This window comes from Somniosus microcephalus, unplaced genomic scaffold, assembly GCF_052327205.1.
Source record: "Somniosus microcephalus isolate GS21.2 unplaced genomic scaffold, FLI_Smic_1.0 unresolved_chr4, whole genome shotgun sequence".
Lineage (NCBI taxonomy): Eukaryota > Metazoa > Chordata > Chondrichthyes > Squaliformes > Somniosidae > Somniosus > Somniosus microcephalus.
This window is the reverse complement of record NW_028225182.1, coordinates 4,703,745-4,718,530: the sequence shown is the minus strand read 5'-3', so window position 1 is coordinate 4,718,530 and position 14,786 is coordinate 4,703,745. Positions and strand designations below refer to the sequence as shown.

The 14,786-nt window shown below is 44.4% G+C and overlaps 3 non-coding genes across 3 annotated transcripts; 1 reads left to right on the top strand and 2 right to left on the bottom strand.

Annotated features, from left to right (window-relative positions):
- Positions 1-550: 550 nt before the first annotated feature.
- trnak-cuu (transfer RNA lysine (anticodon CUU)) lies at positions 551-624 on the bottom strand. Its single transcript has one exon. It is a non-coding gene; the product is annotated as a tRNA-Lys (tRNA).
- A 437-nt stretch (positions 625-1,061) lies between these two features.
- trnaw-cca (transfer RNA tryptophan (anticodon CCA)) lies at positions 1,062-1,133 on the top strand. The gene has a single exon. It is a non-coding gene; the product is annotated as a tRNA-Trp (tRNA).
- Positions 1,134-14,142: 13,009 nt separating this feature from the next.
- Positions 14,143-14,215, bottom strand: trnak-cuu (transfer RNA lysine (anticodon CUU)). The gene has a single exon. It is a non-coding gene; the product is annotated as a tRNA-Lys (tRNA).
- Between the last annotated feature and the right edge of the window lie 571 nt (positions 14,216-14,786).

Below are 14,786 nucleotides of genomic sequence, written 5' to 3'. Positions count from 1 at the left end.
ATAAATCCTTCCACCACTTCATACAGTTCCCCAAAGGGAACAGTGTGAAGACACGTATGATGACGACATTGCTAAATAAATAAATGGAATGAAAAAAATTCTTTTAGGTCTTTAAATTGCTTTAATTCTGTTTAAAACTACTTCAGATTCTTCAAAATAATGTAAACATTTTTAAAAGTTTATAAAAGTTACCAAAATCTTCAAAAAACTTCCAAAAACCTATTTAAACTGCTGCTTTGCATGTAAAAATGCTTAGCAGCTTGGCAGAAACATTGGGGGCGTGTCCTGTGAAACTGAGACCTCAAGGGGCGTCTCTCAGTTGCACTGCGCGCTCCAGGCTTCGCGCTGGCTGCACTCCTGGGCGGCGTGGCGTCATACGCTGCCCGGGATTCTTCTTTTTGAAACACGAATTCCAGGCGTCCCTGGAGGTGATCGGCAGGAGCGTCGGGTAAGTGCATATAAGGGGCTTGCACGCGCGGCAAGCCCCGTTCACGAATTTCTGGCCCAATGACGCTTTGAAAGCAACATAAAAGTTTAACAAAATAAATACCGCCCAACGTGGGGCTCGAACCCACGACCCTGACATTAAGAGTTTCATGCTCGAACCGACTGAGCTAGTCGGGCCCGTTGAAGCTGTATTTCTTTGTCGCTGATTGCAGTCAGGTACCTGGTGGCTCCGGCCCGGTCACAACAGCATGTCTGAGCCGCGTTTCTGCAAACTACAAAGCAAGTTCTCCAGAAGCCCAAGGCGTATAAGGAACTCAAGCAGCATAATCCCTTTCATTAACCACAGGGGTTCAGGCAATTTTCTGATCGCAAAGCGCTTTAGTCCTTGTCAATATCTCTTGTCTATTTCCCGGAGATTCCGGTTCTGTCTTTCTCTCTGGCTCTGTTTATTGTGTCTGTGGCCATCTGCGGGTTGATTTTGAAGGAATACCTGTGTTTGTGTCTGCTTGTTACGTTAAACAAATGAGGGCATCAGGCGCTTCTGTGCATGACACTGAGGAATCAGGAGAAGGCAGGAGGAATGAAAAAGTGTTTGTGGAACGTTTACATTGTAGAACCTCGTGGCGCAACGGTAGCGCGTCTGACTCCACATCAGAAGGCTGCGTGTTCAAATCACGTCGAGGTCACTGTTCTTCCGGGTAATTCCAGAATTGTTGTTTTCTTTGCCGTTTCACAATAACCAGACACTTGCTCCAAAGACTGTCTCACTCTTTCCCCAGTGTCAGGGAGAGAAGCGCCACAATTCCTCATTTATTTAAAGTGACAAGACACAAGCACAGGTATTCGCTAAAAATCAACCTGCAGGTGGTCACACAGAATAAACAGAGCCAGAGAGACAGGCAGAATCGGGAAACACCAGCAAATAGACGAGAGATATTGAGAAGATGAGAAAGCGCTTTGCGATCAGAAAATTGCCTGAATCCCTGTGGTTAATGAAAGGGCTTTTGATGCTTGATTTCCTTACACACCTTGGAATTCAGGTGAACCTGGTTCATGGTTTGCAGAACAATTTAAACCCCTGGGTTAAACCAGAGGGAAGGAATTTCGGCAGTTTAATGAGTTTGAAAGGAAAATTTTTGACTTGTGCAGTTCGGTCAGAGAAATGCCAGTGAAAGGAAATCAAAGCAGAAAAAGCGATTCTGTAGTGTCCCTTCTGTCTGAACAGTGCTTTCTCGAGCGCATTTAAGCAGAGGTTTCCGTAGTGTAGCGGTTATCACGTTTGCCTTATACACGGAAATAGTCCCTGGTTCGAGCCCAGGCGGAAAGATTATTTTTCTGTGAAGTAAATTTAACAGGTTTCTTGTGTCAGAAGCAACGAACAGTTTAAAGCAGACTCCTAAAATACACAGTGCGTAAATTCTGACAGAGTATAAATCTTCGTCAATGAATAAACTTTCACAAATTATTAAAGTTAAATTACTCAACTTTCGACTGTCCCTTACTGTGAGCATTTCTTTCATTCTGCAAAACAACGCTTTCGGTTAATGAATGTTGATTAAAACAATTAAACCACTAAACTACCAGAACACACATTAAAGAGTTGATGACAATTGCTGATATTTCTTATCTTTTTTCTGGTGTTTTTTCAGCTCTTGGTCCTTTTCAGCTCCTGACTGCGGATATTCCTCTGATTAAACGTGAACAAACTGAAATATCCCGCAGCCCCGGCCTCGGTTATTACCAACAGATCTAAGCCGCATTTCAGGCCCGAAAACAAACACATTAATTATTCGCTTTTCCCCAGCTCCAGATCTCAGATTGTTACTGCCCATCCCTGGAGCTGCAAGATACCAGGGACCCGGGACAAACCTCCCCATACACCGAGCACAAACTCAGGAAATCCCCAGGGGGAGATGATATCCCGGTCACTGAGCCTTCAACAGCATTGAACAAGCACCCGGACGGAAACGTTCTTCATGCGGAAGTGATGAGATGTAGAAATTAACGGAGCAAGTTAGGATGGCCGAGCGGTCTAAGGCGCTGCGTTCAGGTCGCAGTCTTCTCTGGAGGCGTGTGTGCGAATCCCACTTCTGACAGTCTTTACTTTTAATTACCAAGCGGAACTCATTTATTTTCACACCACTGTCAAGCACTTTGGGACATCCCTTAAAATGGGATTCAGCAGTTCACCTGCTCCATTCACATAGAAACATAGAAGCTGGGAGCAGGTAGTAGGCCATTCGGCCCCTCGAGCCTGCTCCGTCATTTAATGAGATCATGGCTGATCATCCACATTCAGTACCCTGTCCCTGCTTTCTCCCCATATCCCTTTATCTCTGTAGCCTTAATAAATATATCTAACTCCTTCTTGAATATATTTAATGAACTGGCCTCAACTGCCTTCTGTGGTACAGAAGTCAACAGGTTCACCACTCTCTGGGTAAAGACATTCCTCCTCATCTCAGCCCTAGGTGGCTTACCCCTTATCCTAAGACTGTGACCGCTGGTTCTGGATTCCAGCACCATCGGGATCATTCTTCCTGCATCTAGCGTGTCTAGTCCTGTTAGAATTTTGTAAGTTTCAATGAGATCCCCTCTCGTTCTTCTAAATTCTAGCGAATATAAGTCTAATCATCTCAACCTGTCTTCATACGTCATTCCTGCCATCCCATGTATCAGTCTGGTGAATCTTCGCAGCACTCCCTCCATGACAAGAACATCCTTCCTCAGATAAGGTGACCAAAGCTGCACACAATACTCAAGGTATGGTCTCACCAAGGCCTTGTACAACTGCAGCAAGGCATCCTTGCTCATGTACTCGAAACCTCTCACTATAAAGGGCAACATTTGCCTTCTTAACCACCTGCTGCACCTGCATGCTTACCTTCAGCGATTGGTGCAAACGGACACCCAGGTCTCATTGCAGTTCCCATTTTCCCAATCTATTGTCATTCTGATAATTAGCTGTCTTCCTGTTTTTGCCACCAAAGTTGATAACCTCACATTTATCCACATTATACTGCATCTGCCATGCTTCTGCTAAATCACCTAATCTGTCCATATCATACTGGAGTTTCTCTGCATCCTCCTCACAACACACATGCCCACCCAGCTTTGTGTCGTCCGCAAACTTGGAGTTATTACATCTAGTTCAAACTTCTAGATCATTAATATATATTGTGAGTAGCTGGGGTCCTAGCACTTTTCCCTGCCATACCCCACTAGTAAATGCCTGCCACTTGGAAAAAGTCCCGTTTAGACATACTCTTTGCTTCCTGTCTGCCAACCAGTTCTCTATCCAAGTCAGTACCTTACCCCCGATCCCATGTGCTTTAACTTTGCACGCCAATCTCTTATGTGGGACATTATCGAAAGCCTTCTGAAAGTCCAAATACACCACATCCACTGGTTCTCCCTTATCTATTCTACCAGTTACATCCTCAAAATTTTTTAACATTTCCTTCTAACCTGGTACTGAATGTGGAGACGGTACCACAGTGTAGCAGCTATCACGTTTGCGGAATCATTTTGTTGGAACTTGCTCCTTCTGCTTGTCCAGGGGCGAGATTGCTCTCCTGTGTGAGGAAATAACAACTAAGAACAAAAGAATTAGGAGCTGGAGTAGCCCATATATTGTGTAAAATGAGATATGGGTAACAGTTAACAGTTAACATGCAAAGCACAAAACCTGCTGACAAGGGTGGTTCTGTTGCTGTTTGGCGAACCGACCTCTACCTAGCAGAAGCTGTATGCCAACTCTCCAACACCTCCTCCTACCTCCGCCTGGACCATGACCTCACTACCGAATATGAAGTCACCATTTGCAAGACTGTCACTGACCTCGCATGAGAAGAGATTGAGTAAACTAGGCCTGCAATCTCTTGAATTCGGAAGAATGAGAGGGGATCTCATTTAGCATGCAAAATTATTACAGGGATTGATCGGTTGGATGCTGGGAGAATTTTTCCCTTAGCTGGGGAGTCTAGAACCAGGGGCCACAGCCTCAGGATAAAGGATAGGCCATTCAGGACTGAGAGGAGAAGAAATTTCTTCACACAGAGGGTGGCGAATCTTTGGAATTCTCTACCCCAGAGGAATGTGGAGGCTCAGTCATTGGGTATGTTCAAAACAGAAGTCAGTAGATTTCTGACTGGTAAGGGCATCAAGGGATATGGCGATAGGGCCGGTGAATGGAATTGAGGCACGAGATCAGCCATGATCTCATAGAATCCCCGACACTTGCTTAAAAATCTGTTCCATTACATCTTTTTTCCAGTTCTGACGGAAGGTTATCGACCTGAAACGTTAACTCTGTTTCTCTCTTCGCAGAAGCTGCCTGACCTGCTGAGTATCTCCAGCATTTTCTGTTTCAATTTAGATTTGCAGCACCTGCAGTATTTTCTCAGTTCGCATTTCTTTCATTGTGCAAAACAAGGTTATCGCTCAATTAATGACGCTTTGAAAGCAACTTAAAAGTTAAAAAAAAAAATACCGCCCAACGTGGGGCTCGAACCCACGACCTTGAAATTAAGAATCTCGTACGCTACTGCTTGATCTAGCCGGCTCTGTTAAAACTGCCTTTCATTGTCGCTGATTGCAGTCAGGTACCTGGTGGCTCCGGCCCAGTCACAACAGCATGTCTGAGCCGCGTTTCTGCAAACTACGAAACAAGTTCTCCAGAAGCCCAAGGCGTATAAGGAACTCAAGCAGCAAAATCCCTTTCATTAACCATAGGGGTTCAGGCAATTTTCTGATCGCAAAGCACTTTAGTCCTTGTCAATATCTCTTGTCTATATCCCGGAGATTCCCGATTCTGTGTTTCTCTCTGGCTCTGTTTATTGTGTCTGTGGCCACCTGCGGGTTGATTTTGAAGGAATACCTGTGTTTGTGTCTGCTTGTTACGTTAAACAAATGAGGGCATCAGGCGCTTCTGTGCATGACACTGAGGAATCAGGAGAAGGCAGGAGGAATGAAACAGTGTTTGTGAAACGTGTGTATATAAAAACAGCGCGGTTTAAATTGTAGGAACTACTGGCGCAACGGTAGCGTGTCTGACTGCAGGTTAGAAGGCTGCGTGTTCAAATCACGTCGGGGTCACTGTTTTTCCGGGTAATTCCAGAATTATTGTTTTCTTTGCCGTTTCACAATAACCAGGCACTTGCTCCAAAGACTGTGTCACTCTTTCACCAGTGTCAGGGAGAGAAGCGCCACAATTCCTCATTTATTTAATGTGACAAGACACATCACAGGTATTCGCTCAAAATCACCCTGCAGGTGGTCACACGGAATAAACAGAGCCAGAGAGACAGGCAGAATCGGGAAACACCGGCAAATAGACGAGAGATATTGGCCCAGTAATTCGGGTCGGGGGCTTGCCGCGCGTGCAAGCCCCGGATCTGCACTTACCCGACGCGCTGACATTTCAGCTCCAGGAATGCCTGGAATTCCTGTTTGAAAGAGAAGAATCCCGGGCAGCGTCTGACGTCACGCCGCCCAGGAGTGCAGCCAGCGCGAAGCCTGGAGCGCGCTGTGCAAGTGAGATACGCCCCTTAAGGTCTCATTGTATAGGACACGCCCCCAATCTCTCCAAGACGCTGCAGAGGACTTTGTAGTTACACAGCTGCAGGGAAAGTAAGGTATCTGCTATTTTATGAATGTTTTGTGAACTTTTATTAAATTTTAAAAACGTTTAAATGATTTTGATGACTCTTAGAAAGTTTTAAAGAGAATTGATGCTATTTAAGCATTTTTTAAAGCCTTGAAAACATTCTATTAATTCTTTTCAGTTAATTAGCAAAGTGAAATGGCTGGAATGAGCACATTTCACGTGATTAAAAGAACTCAGAACTTCACTGATGATGACCTCAGCAATCTCCTCAACGAGGTGGAGGCGAGGCACCTGCGCATCATGGGGAATGAGCAGTCGAGAGCTCGACGAAAATGTCAGATGGCAGCGTGGTCGGAAGTTGCACAAGCTGTCAGCGCGACCTCCACCATTCCACGTACAGCGGAACAATGCCGCAAGAAATTCAGTGACTTACTCCGATCTGTCAGGGTTTGTACAGTTATTACTAAACTGTACTGTAACATTGCTTAGAATTTAAGTTAGCTAGTTTTATAAAGGCTTTCTCAATGCATTTACTGCAGTCAATTTACTTCTTGGTAAAATCACCTGAGGTAGCGATAAAACTTTATGGCTTTGGGGCCAGCTCAGGGATACCTACTGTTCTCTTATCTTGATTCCATTGCTTGGAGCTGTAAGACTTCAATGAAAGATGTAAAGAAACACCCAACCCAGTCTTCAAAGCCTTCGCTGTCCATGTCAGAAATACAGCTGTGTGATTCTCTTATTTCTGCTGCAATTTCAGAGTAAAAGTGCTCACAACTCCAGGGAACGCACACTCACAGGCGGTGGTGTTGCCATGCTGAGGGTTTTGACCGAACATGAGGAACGGGTCCAGCAGATGTACGAATTTGCTAGCAATTGCCCCGCGGATGCATCTGAAACAGACATTGCTGACCCTCAATCTGAGTTGGCCTGGGCAGCTATATGTTAAATAAGGTTAGGTGTGTGCTGAATATCTGTGATGTGGCACATCGTGCTTTACCTTAGCAAATGTTTTCTGCCTCCTTCCCACAGCTGGACAGAGTACCTCTCACACACGGGATGAGCAGTGCGTGGAGTCAGCGGCCACAGAGGGCATTGGGGAAGGTTTTTCCGATGCAATGGCAGCAATTACTGAAGAGGCTGAGGTGGTTGAGGAACAGGAGCAACCTGTCCTATGTCAGCAAGTGCAGCAGGTGTGTATAGACCCTGTGTCGCTGGCCACTATCTCACCATCTCCTGGCCCTTGTGGCTCTGTGCTAGACACTGATGACGGTAGCTCCACAGGCAGACACCATATGGACAATTCAGTGCAGGTGGGAGTAGCAGAAGTACAGCAGCACCTACAAGATGAGCAGCAAGATATTGCAGGTTTCAGGCAATTGCTGAGCTCTCTCACTGAGAAGGAAGTAGACGCTAGAGACTATCAGGCAGGGAATGGAGAATATTGTCATTACACTAAATCAGATATCATCGCAGTTAGGGGTGCTTAATGATAATTCTCTTAATCAGATATCATCGCAGCTGGTGATGCTTAATGAAACTATGATTGTACTACTTAATTCACTTGTATCTATCACTACTGGCATAACGCTGACTCCAGCACAAATGCCCTCCCCAGGTCACAGTGCAGAGCCACTTTGGTCCCAGGAGCCAGCAGCTGCGCCAGTCATGATGCAGGACAGCATAGAATTGCCTCAGCAACAACCCTTTTCTCAAGCCGCTGCTGAAAAGCAGGAACAATCTGACAGGGCCCTTGCAAATAGATCTGGAGGGCTCCAGTCACGGGTAGTGAAAAGGCGCAGGAAGCGTTAGAGTGTCACCGTCAGCTCACTCCGCCACCTTCAACCCTCAGTCACACAGGCCAGTTGGCAAATCGTTAAATTGTTATATTTTTCACTTTATTTAAATGTTAAATGTTTTCTTACATATTTAAATTCAAGTGTTTATTTATGAAGGAAAGAATAGGTAACCTTATCGTTTCAGCAGTACACCCAGTAATCAATGTATAAAGAATTTAAACTTTTATTTGACTTCAAAAACTTTTACAACAAATGTTACAAAATTGTAAAATAGCTAGTTTGCGCTTTGAATGTCTGTATTGCAGTAAGAAAGTAAAAATTACTGTAAAATATTTACATTTTCTTTTCTAACAGTCACCATTTTGCACATGTTTCAAAACGTTAAAAGAGGTAGTTAGCATCTTAATTTTTTTAATTTCACTAAGAATCAAACACAAATTAGTTAAACATGTTTACAAAGTGATTTCAAAACTGTTAACGTTAACATTTTTAAATTGCATAAAATAGGTCATTAACATCCTTGAACGAAGAAAGAAAGACAAGTAAAGACGAACTCTTTCCAATAACACTTCCTCGCTGTTCCTGTCCATAAATTTTTTTAAAGTTCATAACTGTTACTTGAAATTTACAAGTTATTCACTTTAAACATTGAAACTGAATCTGAAAAGTGTTTGATTATGCAATAAAAGGTAACTGTTTCACTTCAATATGTGTCTGCTTCTGTCTTTGCCTTGCGGGGGGGAGGGGTAGGTACAGGGCGTAACTACCGCGTGAAGGTGTTGGCTACCAGCAGTTCGCGAGCAGCCTTAGATTCGGCGGCACTTGGCTCCTCCCCATGAGGCCTGGCAACATGTACAATGCCATCGTCTTCATCCTCCACTTCAACAGGCAGCTGTTCCTCATTGTTAAGGGTCAGTCCTTCCTGCAGGGCAAGGTTGTGCAAAGCACAACAGGCCAGCACAATCCTTGCCACTTTCTGGTGAGAGTACTGCAAGGTCCCCACTGACCTATCCAGGCACCGGAAGCGTGATTTCAGAACTCCTATTGTCCTCTCCACCACTTGACGTGTAGACACGTGTGCATGGTTGTATCTCTCCTGAGACTCATTAATGGTATTGCGGTAGGGGGTCATCAGCCATGGTTTTACCGGGTAGCCCTTGTCGCCCAATATCCATACGGATCCTGTAGGCAATTTGCTGAGAGAATCATACAATTTAGAGTTACGGAGGACGAAGGAGTCATGATTACTCCCCCGGTGTCCTGAATTAACGTTTAGGATCCTCAGGTGCGCATCACATAATATCATTACATTCAATGAATGATACCCCTTCCTGTTAATGAATGTCACAGGTGCATCCTTGGGTGTCTTCAATGCAATATGTGTTCCATCGACGGCCCCAATCACTTTGGGGAATCCAGCAATGCGATGAAATGCTAAGGCCATCTCCTTCTGATGACGAGCGGACAAGTCATACATAATGAAATCAGAAATCCTACGGCAAATGGCTGCTGTGACCTGGTGAATGCAGACCCTCGCAGCATTCTTAGAGATGTTGATTATGTCACCGGTGCCTGCTTGAAATGATCCACTTGCAAAGAAGTTCAATGCTGTGGTTACCTTCATGTTCACTGACAAGGCAGTACGGGTCTTTGAGCGTGGTTCCAAGTCTGCCTTCAACATGTCACATAGTCGTCCAATTGCCTCTTTACTGAAGCGCAGCCGCCTGATACACAACTCCTCGGACAGCATTTCAAATGATCGCCTCTCCCTGTAAACTCTGTGGGGTGGGTAGTTGTTCCTTCTGATCAGGAGAGGTTCATGGTTCCTAAATCTTCTACGTTGCTCCCTGGCATTCCTATTTCTTTGAAGCAAATACACAAATAGCATCACGGCAAAATTTTTACACCAGGGCATGTTCCTCGCTGACAGGACTACTCCTCACACAGACGTACCTGTACGGAGTAAATGGAAATAGTTGTTACACTTATTTTAATAAACTGAGTGCCTTTTACATCAACTCGGCCTATGACAGGAAGCATGCTTTAACGGCTTGCAAACACATCCTTCCCGCCTGATAAATATCACAGGCCTACATATTTTTCTAAATTGCATACATAAATACATTCATCCATGTACTGAAAGGAATACATACATAAATCCACATCCTAAATGGAAAATATAAATACATACATACAATCATACATACATACTTACTAAATATTACTGATGACAATAACATTTTGTCAGCATTTTATTATTATTAAAACATTAAATTTCACATTTTATAAAAATAAATTCAATGAGGCCTTGGCCACAGCCACAGTTGCTCCTTCTAACTACAGTTCTGAAAACCCGTTTTAAACAAAAATAAATTTTTAAACTTACCTCAGCCTTTCTTAAAATTACTTTCCTCCCTTTCCCAAACAGAAATTGAAGACTTTCAGAAGCTCCACGATGACAGACTTCTTCCTCCGCAGCTTCTCGATAGCTTTACTCCTGCTTTTTTCATGTGTAAGTTGTCAGGACTTACCCTCACTGAATCCATGAATGAAATCGACGAAGTTCACTGCGCATGCACTGCCTGTGCAGTCGCACGCGCTGTGCCTCTGAACCCCTTCGTTCAGTGGACTGGAAATGACGGTTTTCCCCGCATGCGTTGTGCATGCTGAACACGAGCAGTTCCTCCGGCCAGACGCATGAGTACCCCGACCGTACTCACGCGTTCAGAGACGAATTACTGGGCCATTGACAAGGTGAGAAAGCGCTTTGCGATTAGAAAATTGCCTGAATCCCTGTGGTTAAGGAAAGGGCTTTTGATGCTTGATTTCCTTACACACCTTGGAATTCAGGTGAACCTGGTTCATGGTTTGCAGAACAATTTAAACCCCTGGGTTAAACCAGAGGGAAGGAAATTCGGCAGTTTAATAAGTTTGAAAGGAACATTTTTGACTTGTGCATTTCGGTCAGAGAAATGCCAGTGAAAGGAAATCATTGCAGAAAGAGCGATTCTGTAGTGTCCCTTCTGTCTGAACAGTGCTTTCTCGCTGCTTAATTAAGCAGAGGTTTCCGTAGTGTAGCGGTTATCACATTCGCCTCACACGCGAAATGTCCCCAATTCGAGCCCGGGCGGGAATGTTATTTTTATGTGAAATAAATTTAACAGGTTTCTTGTGTCAGAAGCAACGAATAATTTAAAGCAGACTCCTAAAATACGCAGTGCGTAAATTCTGATAGGGTATAAATCTTCGTCAATGAATAAACTTTCACACATTATTAAAGTTAAATTACTCATCTTTCGACTGTCCCTTACTGTGAGCATTTCTTTCATTCTGCAAAACAACGCTTTCGGTTAATGAATGTTGATTAAAACAATTAAACCACTAAACTACCAGAACACACATTAAAGAGTTGATCACAATTGCTGATATTTCTTATCTTTTTTCTGGTGTTTTTTCAGCTCTTGGTCCTTTTCAGCTCCTGACTGCGGATATTCCTCTGATTAAACGTGAACAAACTGAAATATCTCGCAGCCCCGGCCTCGGTTAATACCAACAGATCTAAGCCGCATTTCAAGCCCGAAAACAAACTCATTAATTATTCGCTTTTCCCCAGCTCCAGAGCTCAGATTGTTACTGCCCATCCCTAAGAGCTGCAAGATACCAGGGACTCCCCATACACCGAACACAAGCTCAGGAAAACCCCGGGGGAGATGATATCCCGGTCACTGAACCTTCAACAGCATCGAACAAGCACCCGGACGGAAACGTTTATCATCCGGAAGTGATGAGATGCAGAAGTTAATGAAACAATCAGGATGGCCGAGCGGTCTAAGCCGTCTGCGTTCAGATCGCAGTCTCCTCTATGGAGACGACGGTTCGAATCCCACTTCTGACAGACTTTACTTTAAATTACCAAGCGGAACTCATTTATTTTCACACCACTGTCAAGCACTTTGGGACATCCCTTAAAAGTGGGATTCAGCAGTTCACCTGCTCCATTCACATAGAAACATAGAAGATAGGAGCAGGAGTAGGCCATTCGGCCCCTCGAGCCTGCTCCGGCATTTAATGAGATCATGGCTGATCATCCACATTCAGTACCCTGTCCCTGCTTTCTCCCCATATCCCTTTATCTCTTTAGCCTTAAGAAATATATCTAACTCCTTCTTGAATATATTTAATGAATTGGCCTCAACTGCCTTCTGTGGTACAGAATTCAACAGGTTCACCACTCTCTGGGTGAAGAAATTCCTTCTCATCTCAGCCCTAAGTGGCTTACCCCTTATCCTTAGACTGTGACCGCTGGTTCTGGATTCCCGCACCATCGGGATCATTCTTTCTGCATCTAGTGTGTCTAGTCCTGTTAGAATTTTGTAAGTTTCAATGAGATCCCCTCTCGTTCTTCTAAACTCTAGCGAATATAAGCCTAATCATCTCAATCTGTCTTCATACGTCATTCCTGCCATCCCATGTATCAGTCTGGTGAATCTTCGCTGCACTCCCTCCATGGCAAGAACATCCTTCCTCAGCTAAGGTGACCAAAGCTGCACACAATACTCAAGGTATGGTCTCACCAAGCCCTTGTACAACTGCAGCAAGACACCCTTGCTCCTGTACTCGAAACCTCTCACTAGAAAGGCCAACATTTGCCTTCTTAACCACCTGCTGCACCTGCATGCTTACCTTCAGCGATTGGTGCACACGGACACCCAGGTGTCATTGCAGTTCCCCTTTTCCCAATCTATTGACATTCTGATAATAGTTGTCTTCCTGTTTTTGCTACCAAAGTTGGTAACCTCACATTTATCCACAATATACTGCATTTGCCATGCTTCTGCTAAATCACCTAACCTGTCCATATCATACTGGAGTTACTCTGTATCCTCATCACAGCACACATGCCCACCCAGCTTTGTGTCGTCTGCAAACTTGGAGTTATTACATCTAGTTCAACCTTCTAGATCATTAATATATATTGTGAGTAGCTGGAGTCCTAGCACTTGTCCCTGCCCCACCCCACTAGTAGCTGCCTGCCACTTGGAAAAAGACACGTTTAGACATACTCTTTGCTTCCTGTCTGCCAACCAGTTCTCTATCCAAGTCAGTACCTTACCCCCGATCCCATGTGCTTTAACTTTGCACGCCAATCTCTTATGTGGGACTTTATCGAAAGCCTTCTGAAAGTCCAAATACACCACATCCACTGGTTCTCCCTTATCTATTCTACTAGTTACACCCTCAAAAAATTTTAACATTTCCATCTGACCTGGTACTGAAAGTGGAGACGGTTCCACAGTGTAGCAGTTATCACGTTTGCGGAATCATTTTGTTGGAACTTGCTCCTTCTGCTTGTCCGGGGGCGAGATTGCTCTCCTGTGTGAGGAAATAACAACTAAGAACAAAAGAATTAGGAGCTGGAGTAGCCCATATATTGTGTAAAATGAGATATGGGTAACAGTTAACAGTTAACATGCAAAGCACAAAACCTGCTGTCAAGGGTGGTGCTGTTGCTGTTTGGTGAACCGAACTCTACCTAGCGGAAGCTGTACGCCAACTCTCCAACACCTCCTCCTACCTCCGCCTGGACCATGACCCCACTACCAAATATCAAGTCACCATTTGCAAGACTGTCACTGGCCTCGTATGAGAAGAGATTGAGTAAACTAGGCCTGCAATCTCTTGAATTCGGAAGAATGAGAGGGGATCTCATTAACATGCAAAATTATTACAGGGTTTGATCGGTTGGATGCTGGGAGAATGTTTCCCTTGGCTGGGGTTTCTAGAACCAGCGGACACAGCCTCAGGATAAAGGTTAGGCCATTCAGGCCTGAGAGGAGAAGACATTTCTTCACACAGAGGGTGGTGAATTTTTGGAATTCTCTACCCATGAGGGCTGTGGAGGCTCAGTCATTGGGTATGTTCAAAACAGAAGTCGGTAGATTTCTGACTGGTAAGGGCATCAAGGGATATGGTGATAGGGCCGGTGAATGGAATTGAGGCAATAGATCAGCCATGATCTCATAGAATCCCCTACACTTTCTTAAAAATCTGTTCCATTACCTCTTTTTTCCAGTTCTGAAGAATGGTTATCGACCTGAAAAGTTACCTCTGTTTCTCTCTTCGCAGAAGCTGCCTGACCTGCTGAGTATCTCCAGCATTTTCTGCCCAATTCAGATTTCCAGCATCTGCAGTATTTCCTCAGTTCGCATTTCTTTCATTGTGCAAAACAAGGTTATCGCTCAATTAATGACGCTTTGAAAGCAACATAAAAGTTAACGAAATAAATACCGCCCAACGTGGGGCTCGAACCCACGACCCTGAAATTAAGAGTCTCATGCTCTACCGACTGAGCTAGCCAGTCCTGTTGAAGCTGTATTTCATTGTCGCTGATTGCAGTCAGGTACCTGGTGGCACCGGCCCGGTCACAACAGCATGTTTGAGCCGCATTTCTGCAAACTATGAAACAAGTTCTCCAGAAGCCCAAGGCATATAAGGAACTCAAGCAGCAAAATCCCTTTAATTAACCACAGGGGTTCAGGCAATTTTCTGATCGCAAAGCACTTTATTCCTTGTCAATATCTCTTGTCTATTTCCCAGAGATTCCCGATTCTGTCTTTCTCTCTGGCTCTGTTTATTGTTTCTGTGGCCACCTGCGGGTTGATTTTGAAGGAATACCTGTGTTTGTGTCTGCTTGTTACGTTAAACAAATGAGTGCATCAGGCGCTTCTGTGCATGACACTGAGGAATCAGGAGAAGGCAGGAGGAATGAAACAGTGTTTGTGGAACGTGTGTATATAAAAACAGCGCGACTTATATTGTAGGACCTCATAGCGCAATGGTAGCGCGTCCGACGTCCAGATCTAGAAGGCTGTGTGTCCAAATCACGTCGGGGTCACTGTTCTTTCGGGTAATTCCAGAATTATTGTTTTCTT